Here is an 11,047-nt window from a genome sequence, read left to right on the forward strand (position 1 = left end):
TTTTGATCCTCGGGTGTTCCAACTTGAGAAATGGGACTTGGGAGAACTCGCTCCTGTCCTCCACCCATCCGTCCTTCTATAACTCCTATCGTTTCCGACGTATGCGGGTGGTCGGTTCTGTCCCTCTCGGCGTGGGCGTAGGGCTTCTTCTAGCATGTCGGCCCGGTCGGCTGCGGCCCTCAGGTCCTTTATGTCCGCCTCCTTTACCCTCATCCTGATCTCAGGAGAGAGCACGGACATAAACTTTTCCATGGCCATTAGTTCCTTGACCTCTTCGACCGACCTTGCTTCTTCAGAGTCCAGCCACTTAAGGAGTTTTCTTTCAATGTCCCTCGCCGTCTCCGCATACGATTTTCCTGGCAACCGGGTACATTCTCTAAACCTCTTTCTGTAACACTCTGGCGTGAGCTTAAAGGAACGGAGCACAGCTCGTTTTACCGCATCGTAGTTAGTGCATTCTTGGAAGTCGAGCATAGTGAAGGCTTGGCGAGCTTCCCCTGTGAGCCTTCCTTGGACCAACTCCGCCCACTCCGCCCTCGGCCACCTCTTCATAGCAGCAACTCTCTCAAAGTGATCGAAGAAACTTTCGGCTTCACTAGGCACAAAGACCGGCAGGTCTCGTTCCCTCACTCGTCGGTCTTCCTGTGGCGGGGCAGGGGCACCTAGTCCCAGTTCAGCTCGCTTCAGCTCCACCTCCTGGTTGGCTTCTATTTCCATTTGTCTCAGCCTAACTTCTTGCTCTCGTTCTTCCCTGCGTAGCTGTGCTTCTCGTTCTTGCTCTTCCCGGCGCAGCTGTGCTTCTCGCTCTTGCTCTTCCCGGCGCAGCTGTGCTTCTCGCTCTTGCTCTTCCCGGCGCAGCTGTGCTTCTCGTTCCTCACGCTTCGTCTGTGCTTCTCGCTCTTCTTTGCGCTGCTGTGCCTCTTCTCTCCTCAGCTGCGCTTCTGCTTCTTCTCTCCTCAGCTGCGCTTCTGCTTCTCGCTCTTCTTTGCGCTGCTGTGCTTCCTCTCTCCTCAGCTGCGCTTCTAGCTGCAGCTTCATTATTTCCAGCTTTATGCTGTGCCTGCTGCCGCTGGATCCCCTGCTGCTTCCACCAATACTCAGGTGTTCACCCTCACTGGCAGGTGTTTGGGGCCGTTCCTCCCCCAAAGCTTCGTCTCGAGCCTTGAGCTGAGCCATTATCTCTAGTCTTCTTTCACCAACTCGGGCAGATTTCAGCTTTATTCCAAAATGATCCGCTATAGCCTGTAACTGTACCTTGGTGCACTCTTCCAGCACCTGTTCGTCTCTAGAGTCAATAAACCTCGCTATTTTATCATCCTCCATCTTGTGCTACGAGTGTTAACCTGCACCTGATCTCTAACACCACTGCCAAGTACCACTGCAACCTTTACTCCGATCTATATCCTGGCAAGGTCGCCAATGTTGGGGTTTTCACCTCTCTATTATTCTCTACCCTTACTCTGGGGTGAGCAATAGTTACTCTCAAGGTAACTCACCGTAGCCCTGCGGGTCTTCCCTCGATCCTCACGGCGCCACTGCACGCCAGGAGAGTCTCCCAGTCAATCTTAACGGCCTCTTATTAAGAAAGAGTGAGAACACGACTCGATCACATCGACCGTCGTGTGCCCTCCCCAACAATAGGGCTCTACGGTTAATCACAAAGTCGCCAATTGGTGTTTAAGGTGGCCAATAACACCATCAGTGGACTGGTGTATTCAGTGGTAGCCTTGGCAAGGTCACACTCAAAGATCAGGAATCAGGCAGGTACTTATTGTTATCACTCTATGCTTACAGGTATAGTATAGCCACAAGATCAATGGAGGGGATGATAAAAACACAAAGAGAGTTTTGTATTTTACTTAAAATGTATGAAAGATGTCACAAGGCCACACAATAATCATAAATCAACTGATCCTGACTCGGCCGGTAATTCCCACGGATATTATGCGATCACTAGAGGGCAACACTCTCCCCCTCCTCATCAAGTGTCAAGAACAGCTGATCGCAATGGCCTCTCTGCGCGAAATTTGCTTGTTTGCTAGATTCACGCGCGCGGTTTCTTTAAATTCTCCAATACTACTAGAAACTCGCACACTCTATATTGGCACAAATAAACCGAATTACTTAGTTACACTGTACTCAGGCTCAAACAGTCTTTCCTACAATCAATTCTACAATGATTCACTGTAATGGTCTTACACTGTTATTTATCCAACAATATATAATGAAATATTAACACGGGAGTTTTCAGTACTTTCTCTCGTGGGCGATAACGCAATGATTCACTGTACTCACAAATGATTATTCACTGAATGGACATAGACATATATATGGTATATAAATCAATCATCAATACATGGAAAATAAATAGTTTCTGGGCACATAGCCTAACCTCCAAATACTGGCATAATATTATATATAATTCACCACTATATGTTCATATCAAAATCTATAGAAAGATATACACAACACAGTAAATTTATCACTGGTTCCTGGTGCCTGTACACACCAATAATCAACATAAATAATACAAGTACTCTTGATAGTACTGTCTAGCACCCTGGTGCTTTACCGTGACATAGGTGAGACTTGCTCACGACATATAAAATCTTCAGGCTAGATAATATAGCCAAATAATATAGCTCACTAAAGGGGAATGGGGAGGGAACTAGAACCACCTACTTCACCCTATCCTCCGATGAGAGTCGAGATGTAGCTCCTGGTCCTCGTGTCGGGAACGCCCCCACACTACACGTCGTCGTGTCCTACCAGAGCCTCTCGTCGTCCCACCGTTTAGCGCGTCGTCTCCGTGCCTCCTCACTGCAGGTCCGTCCTCCTCCTTGACTTCTTGAAGGTTGGAGTCGGTCTCCTGGCCGTCGTCTTCTCCCAGCAACGGCTGTCGCCTACGTCTCAGCTACAGTCGTTCGGTTTCCCCAAATAGTCCTCTCTTCCTCAGCTACCCGGTGGCTCTGTCAGCCACTACGCTGTCACGAACTGGTGAATTGCCACAGACGTCACGTACGTCGCTGCACGGCTTCACTGCTACTGGCACAGTACCTGACTGGAGCACTTGTTGCTCAAATAACCGTCAATTCCCTCTTCTGGTTCAACACATGAACTAGGGAAGACTTCTCAGAGTACTGGCGGACTTCAGGTGACGCGTAAATCCACGGTAGTGGGAAACAGCTGTCCGACAGACAGGACCACTCGTCGCACGTCCGACCTCTATGACGTGTCGTGTCTGACTGCTGGCGCCAGCCCGGCGCGCTGGCCGGACCCCCTTCCTTCGTGACGTCACTTTTGCTACGGGAAGTTTTCATTGGCTCCCGGTGCCACATTGCTGTCGGTGACCAATCCGGTGCCACTGACGTCACACGGTTTTGGCGGGAGATCAGAGAGGTAAGCGCCATCTTGGCTCCCTAAAGGGCCTAAACCACAGGCCAAAATATCACTATTTCACAAATTTCTCGGCTCTCCGAGAACACTTCACTCTCTCCCATATATCAAACTGTAGCCTGCAACGTAGAGAACGCTTGGGAAAAGTAGACATGACTCTTACTGCAGGCGTGGGAGAATTATAAGGGGGGGAACTCCGTCACAATATATATATATATATATATATATATATATATATATATATATATATATATATATATATATATATATATATATATATATATATATATATATATATATATATATATATATATGTCGTACCTAATAGCCAGAACGCACTTCTCAGCCTACTATGCAAGGCCCGATTTGCCTAATAAGCCTAGTTTTCATGAATTAATTGTTTTTCGACTACCTACCCTACCTAACCTAACCTAACCTAACTTTTTCGGCTACCTAACCTAACCTAACCTATAAAGATAGGTTAGGTTAGGTTAGGTAGGGTTGGTTATGTTTGGTCATATATCTACGTTAATTTTAACTTGAATAAAAAAAAATTGACCTCATACATAATGAAATGGGTAGCATTATCATTTCATAAGAAAAAAATTTAAGAAAATATATTAATTCAGGAAAACTTGGCTTATTAGGCAAATCGGGCCTTGCAAAGTAGGCCGAGAAGTGTGTTCTGGCTACTAGGTACGACATATATATATATATATATATATATATATATATATATATATATATATATATATATATATATATATATATATATATATATGTCGTACCTAGTAGCCAGAACTCACTTCTCAGTCTACTATTCAAGGCCCGATTTGCCTAATAAGCCAAGTTTTCCTGAATTAATATATTTACTATAATTTTTTTCTTATGAAATGATAAAGCAACCCTTTTCTCTATGAATGAGGTCAATTTTTTTTTATTGGAGTTAAAATTAACGTAGATATATGACCGAACCAAACCAACCCTAAATAACCTAACCTAACCTATATTTATAGGTAAGGTTAGGTTAGGTAGCCAAAAAAAGCTAGGTTAGGTTAGGTTAGGTAGGTTAGGTAGACGAAAAAACATTAATTCATGAAAACTTGGCTTATTAGGCAAATCGGGCCTTGAATAGTAGGCTGAGAAGTGCGTTCTGGCTATTAGGTACGACATATATATATATATATATATATATATATATATATATATATATATATATATATATATATATATATATATATATATATATATATATATATATATATATATATATATATATATATATATATATATATATATATATATATATATATATATATATATATATATATATATATGTCGTACCTAGTAGCCAGAACGCACTTCTCAGCCTACTATGCAAGGCCCGATTTGCCTAATAAGCCAAGTTTTCCTGAATTAATATATTTTCTTTTTTTTCCCTTGAAATGATAAAGCTACCTATTTCATTATGAATGAGGTCAATTTTATTTTATTGGAGTTAAAATTAACGTAGATATATGACCGAACCTAACCAACCCTTCCTAACCTAACCTAACCTAACCTATCTTTATAAGTTAGGTTAGGTTAGGTAGCCGAAAAAGTTAGGTTAGGTTGGGTTAGGTAGGTTAGGTAATCGAAAAAACAATAATTTATGAAAACCTGGCTTATTAGGCAAATCGGGCCTTGCATAGTAGGCTGAGAAGTGTGTTCTGGCTACTAGGTACGACATATATATATATGTCGTACCTAATAGCCAGAACGCACTTCTCAGCCTACTATGCAAGGCCCGATTTCCCTAATAAGCCAAGTTTTCATGAATTAATGTTTTTAGAAGAAAATGAAAACTTGGCTTATTAGGCAAATCGGGCCTTGCATAGTAGGCTGAGATGTGCGTTCTGGCTACTAGGTACGACATACACACACACACACACACACACACACACATATATATATATATATATATATGTCGTACCTAGTAGCCAGAACTCACTTCTCAGCCTACTATGCAAGGCCCGATTTCCCTAATAAGCCAAGTTTTCATGAATTAATGTTTTTAGAAGAAAATGAAAACTTGGCTTATTAGGCAAATCGGGCCTTGCATAGTAGGCTGAGATGTGCGTTCTGGCTACTAGGTACGACATACACACACACACACACACACACACACACACACACATATATATATATATATATATGTCGTACCTAGTAGCCAGAACTCACTTCTCAGCCTACTATGCAAGGCCCGATTTGCCTAATAAGCCAAGTTTTCATGAATTAATGTTTTTTCGTCTACCTAACCTACCTAACCTAACCTAACCTAGCTTTTTTTGGCTACCTAACCTAACCTTACCTATAGAGATAAGTTAGGTTAGGTTAGGTAGGGTTGGTTAGGTTCGGTCATATATCTACGTTAATTTTAACTCCAATAAAAAAAAATTGACCTCATACATAGTGAAAAGGGCAGCTTTATCATTTCATAAGAAAAAAATTATAGAATATATATTAATTCAGGAAAACTTGGCTTATTAGGCAAATCGGGCCTTGCATAGTAGGCTGATAAGTGAGTTCTGGCTACTAGGTACGACATATATATATATATATATATATATATATATATATATATATATATATATATATATATATATATATATATATATATATGTCGTACCTAATAGCCAGAACGCACTTCTCAGTCTACTATTCAAGGCCCGATTTGCCTAATAAGCCAAGTTTTCATGAATTAATGTTTTTTCGTCTACCTAACCTACCTAACCTAACCTAACCTAGCTTTTTTTGGCTACCTAACCTAACCTTACCTATAAATATAGGTTAGGTTAGGTTAGGTAGGGTTGGTTAGGTTCGGTCATATATCTACGTTAATTTTAACTCCAATAAAAGAAAATTGACCTCATACATAGAGAAAAGGGTTGCTTTATCATTTCATAAGAAAAAAATTATAGTAAATATATTAATTCATGAAAACTTGGCTTATTAGGCAAATCGGGCCTTGAATAGTAGGCTGAGAAGTGAGTTCTGGCTACTAGGTACGACATATATATATATATATATATATATATATATATATATATATGTCGTACCTATTAGCCAGAACTCACTTCTCAGCCTACTATGCAAGGCCCGATTTGCCTAATAAGCCAAGTTTTCCTGAATTAATATATTTTTTCTAATTTTTTTCTTATCAAATGATAAAGCTACCCATTTCATTATATATGAGGTCAATTTTTTTTATTTGAGTTAAAATTAACGTAGATATATGATCGAACCTAACCAACCCTACCTAACCTAACCTAACCTATCTTTATAGGTAAGGTTAGGTTAGGTAGCCGAAAAAGTTTGGTTAGGTTAGGTTAGGTAGGTTAGGTTCGGTCATATATCAACGTTAATTTTAACTCCAATAAAAAAAAATTGACCTCATACATAATGAAATGGGTAGCTTTATCATTTCATAAGAAAAAAAATTAGAGAAAACATATTAATTCAGGAAAACTTGGCTTATTAGGCAAATCGGTCCTTGCATAGAAGTCCAAAAAGTGCGTTCTGGCTACTAGGTACGACATATATATTTATATATATATATATATAATATATATATATATATATATATATATATATATATATATATATATATATGTATATATATATATATATATATATATATATATATATATATATATATATATATATTAGTATATTTTGGTAGCAGTCTTTCCTGTAGACATATATTATTAAATATGACCGAAAAAGTAAGATTAATAATTCTAACACGAATTTTCTCAATCTTTCGTACATTACGCTTCACTGTTGGAGGTAAATCAAAAATCACTTCTCCAAAATTCATTTTTATTTCTAGTCTGACGCGACACGGGCGCGTTTCGTAAAACTTATTACATTTTCAAAGACTTCACAAATACACAACTGATTAGAACTTACGTCTCTCTGATATTATATCTACATTTGAGTGAGGTGGGAAGGATGATGTGGCATTAACACAAGACAGAACAGGGGATATTAATAGGGTAATAAAAGTATCAACACAAGACAGAACAGAAACAATGGGTATTGAATAGAAGTGTTTGTAGAAAGCCTATTGGTCCATACTTCTTGATGCTTCTATATTGGAGCGGAGTCTTGAGGTGGGTAGAATATAGTTGTGCAATAATTGGCTGTTGATTGCTGGTGTTGACTTCTTGATGTGTAGTGCCTCGCAAACGTCAAGCCGCCTGCTATCGCTGTATCTATCGATGATTTCTGTGTTGTTTACTAGGATTTCTCTGGCGATGGTTTGGTTATGGGAAGAGATTATATGTTCCTTAATGGAGCCCTGTTGCTTATGCATCGTTAAACGCCTAGAAAGAGATGTTGTTGTCTTGCCTATATACTGGGTTTTTTGGAGCTTACAGTCCCCAAGTGGGCATTTGAAGGCATAGACGACGTTAGTCTCTTTTAAAGCGTTCTGTTTTGTGTCTGGAGAGTTTCTCATGAGTAGGCTGGCCGTTTTTCTGGTTTTATAGTAAATCGTCAGTTGTATCCTCTGATTTTTGTCTGTAGGGATAACGTTTCTATTAACAATATCTTTCAGGAATCTTTCCTCCGTTTTATGAGCTGTGGAAAAGAAGTTCCTGTAAAATAGTCTAATAGGGGGTATAGGTGTTGTGTTAGTTGTCTCTTCAGAGGTTGCATGGCTTTTCACTTTCCTTCTTATGATGTCTTCGATGAAACCATTGGAGAAGCCGTTATTGACTAGAACCTGCCTTACCCTACAGAGTTCTTCGTCGACTTGCTTCCATTCTGAGCTGTGGCTGAGAGCACGGTCGACGTATGCGTTAACAACACTCCTCTTGTACCTGTCGGGGCAGTCGCTGTTGGCATTTAGGCACATTCCTATGTTTGTTTCCTTAGTGTAGACTGCAGTGTGGAAACCTCCGCCCTTTTCCATGACTGTTACATCTAGAAAAGGCAGCTTCCCATCCTTTTCCGTCTCGTAAGTGAAACGCAGTACGGAACTCTGCTCAAATGCCTCCTTCAGCTCCTGCAGATGTCTGACATCAGGTACCTGTGTAAAAATGTCGTCAACATACCTGCAGTATATGGCCGGTTTCAAGTTCATGTCGACTAAGACTTTTTGCTCGATGGTACCCATGTAGAAGTTTGCAAACAGGACACCTAGGGGAGAACCCATGGCGACCCCATCTACTTGCTTATACATGTGCCCATCCGGGCTCAAGAAGGGTGCCTCTTTAGTACAAGCTTGGAGTAGTTTCCTCAGAATACTTTCTGGCATGTCAAGAGGAGTACAGGCTGGATCACGATACACTCTGTCGGCTATCATTCCGATTGTCTCGTCCACAGGTACGTTGGTAAACAGCGATTCTACGTCCAACGAGGCTCTTATCCCTGTGGCCCGTGTGCCCCGCAGTAAGTCCACAAATTCCTTTGGAGACTTCAGGCTGAAGGCGCAAGGAACATAACGAGTCAGCAGGCCGTTGAGTCGCTTCGCCAGTCTGTACGTGGGTGTGGGTATCTGGCTAATGATTGGCCGAAGTGGGTTTCCAGGCTTGTGCGTCTTGACATTTCCATACGCATATCCAGGTTTATATTCCCCAATGATCTTTGGCAGGTGGAGTCCGGATTTCTTGGCGTTCACAGTTTCGATCAGTTTGTTGACCTTTGCTTTTAATTCGGCTGTAGTGTCCTTCGTTACCCTTTGGAACTTAGTTTGGTCAGAGAGTATGATGTTCATTTTCGCCAGATATTCGTCTTTTTTAAGAATGACATATATTGGCGACTTGTCACCTCTCCTGACAACTATCTCCTTGTTCTCACGAAGGCTTTTAGCTGCCGCTTTAAGCTCGGGGGACAGTATGGTGCTTCTGTAGTTGCCTCGATTCTTTCCTCCTTCTGCAATAAGTTCTGCTTGTAAGGTATCTTTGGTAGTGACCTTCTTTTGTGTCTCGAGGTCGAATATGTCGTCCAACAGAATTTCCAACTCTACTTTCCGGGCCATTTCACTCGGTCTGGACCTAACATGACAGTTTATGCCCAGATTTAGGAGAGTGACTTGGTCCTCAGTGAGGTTAATTCCTGCAAGGTTCAGGAAGCCATCTCTTGGTCGTGGAATTGCCATAGGTCCTCCACATAATGTTGTTAGTCTCTTGATAATCCTTGTTTCAGTGCTGAGGTGATATTGGTCTGTGAGGATGTCGAGGTGTTGTTCAATGCGGGTACGGATACGCGGTCGATGCGGTCGATGTTGCTATTTCTCCACTCGTTTGTAGAATGAAGTAGTTGCGTTTTGTTGTCTTTGATTTCATTCTCTGCCTTGTATATCTGATCACGAATCAGATCCTGGCGATATTTTATCGTGAAGGCTTGATTCCTTGCTGCTGGGTCGTGCACTTTAATATTAGTATATTTTGGTAGCAGTCTTTCCTGTAGACATATATTATTAAATATGACCGAAAAAGTAAGATTAATAATTCTAACACGAATTTTCTCAATCTTTCGTACATTACGCTTCACTGTTGGAGGTAAATCAAAAATCACTTCTCCAAAATTCATTTTTATTTCTAGTCTGACGCGACACGGGCGCGTTTCGTAAAACTTATTACATTTTCAAAGACTTCACAAATACACAACTGATTAGAACTTACGTCTCTCTGATATTATATCTACATTTGAGTGAGGTGGGAAGGATGATGTGGCATTAACACAAGACAGAACAGGGGATATTAATAGGGTAATAAAAGTATCAACACAAGACAGAACAGAAACAATGGGTATTGAATAGAAGTGTTTGTAGAAAGCCTATTGGTCCATACTTCTTGATGCTTCTATATTGGAGCGGAGTCTTGAGGTGGGTAGAATATAGTTGTGCAATAATTGGCTGTTGATTGCTGGTGTTGACTTCTTGATGTGTAGTGCCTCGCAAACGTCAAGCCGCCTGCTATCGCTGTATCTATCGATGATTTCTGTGTTGTTTACTAGGATTTCTCTGGCGATGGTTTGGTTATGGGAAGAGATTATATGTTCCTTAATGGAGCCCTGTTGCTTATGCATCGTTAAACGCCTAGAAAGAGATGTTGTTGTCTTGCCTATATACTGGGTTTTTTGGAGCTTACAGTCCCCAAGTGGGCATTTGAAGGCATAGACGACGTTAGTCTCTTTTAAAGCGTTCTGTTTTGTGTCTGGAGAGTTTCTCATGAGTAGGCTGGCCGTTTTTCTGGTTTTATAGTAAATCGTCAGTTGTATCCTCTGATTTTTGTCTGTAGGGATAACGTTTCTATTAACAATATCTTTCAGGAATCTTTCCTCCGTTTTATGAGCTGTGGAAAAGAAGTTCCTGTAAAATAGTCTAATAGGGGGTATAGGTGTTGTGTTAGTTGTCTCTTCAGAGGTTGCATGGCTTTTCACTTTCCTTCTTATGATGTCTTCGATGAAACCATTGGAGAAGCCGTTATTGACTAGAACCTGCCTTACCCTACAGAGTTCTTCGTCGACTTGCTTCCATTCTGAGCTGTGGCTGAGAGCACGGTCGACGTATGCGTTAACAACACTCCTCTTGTACCTGTCGGGGCAGTCGCTGTTGGCATTTAGGCACATTCCTATGTTTGTTTCCTTAGTGTAGACTGCA

The sequence above is a fragment of the Procambarus clarkii genome, chromosome 16 (assembly GCF_040958095.1).
Source record: "Procambarus clarkii isolate CNS0578487 chromosome 16, FALCON_Pclarkii_2.0, whole genome shotgun sequence".
NCBI classification, from domain to species: domain Eukaryota; kingdom Metazoa; phylum Arthropoda; class Malacostraca; order Decapoda; family Cambaridae; genus Procambarus; species Procambarus clarkii.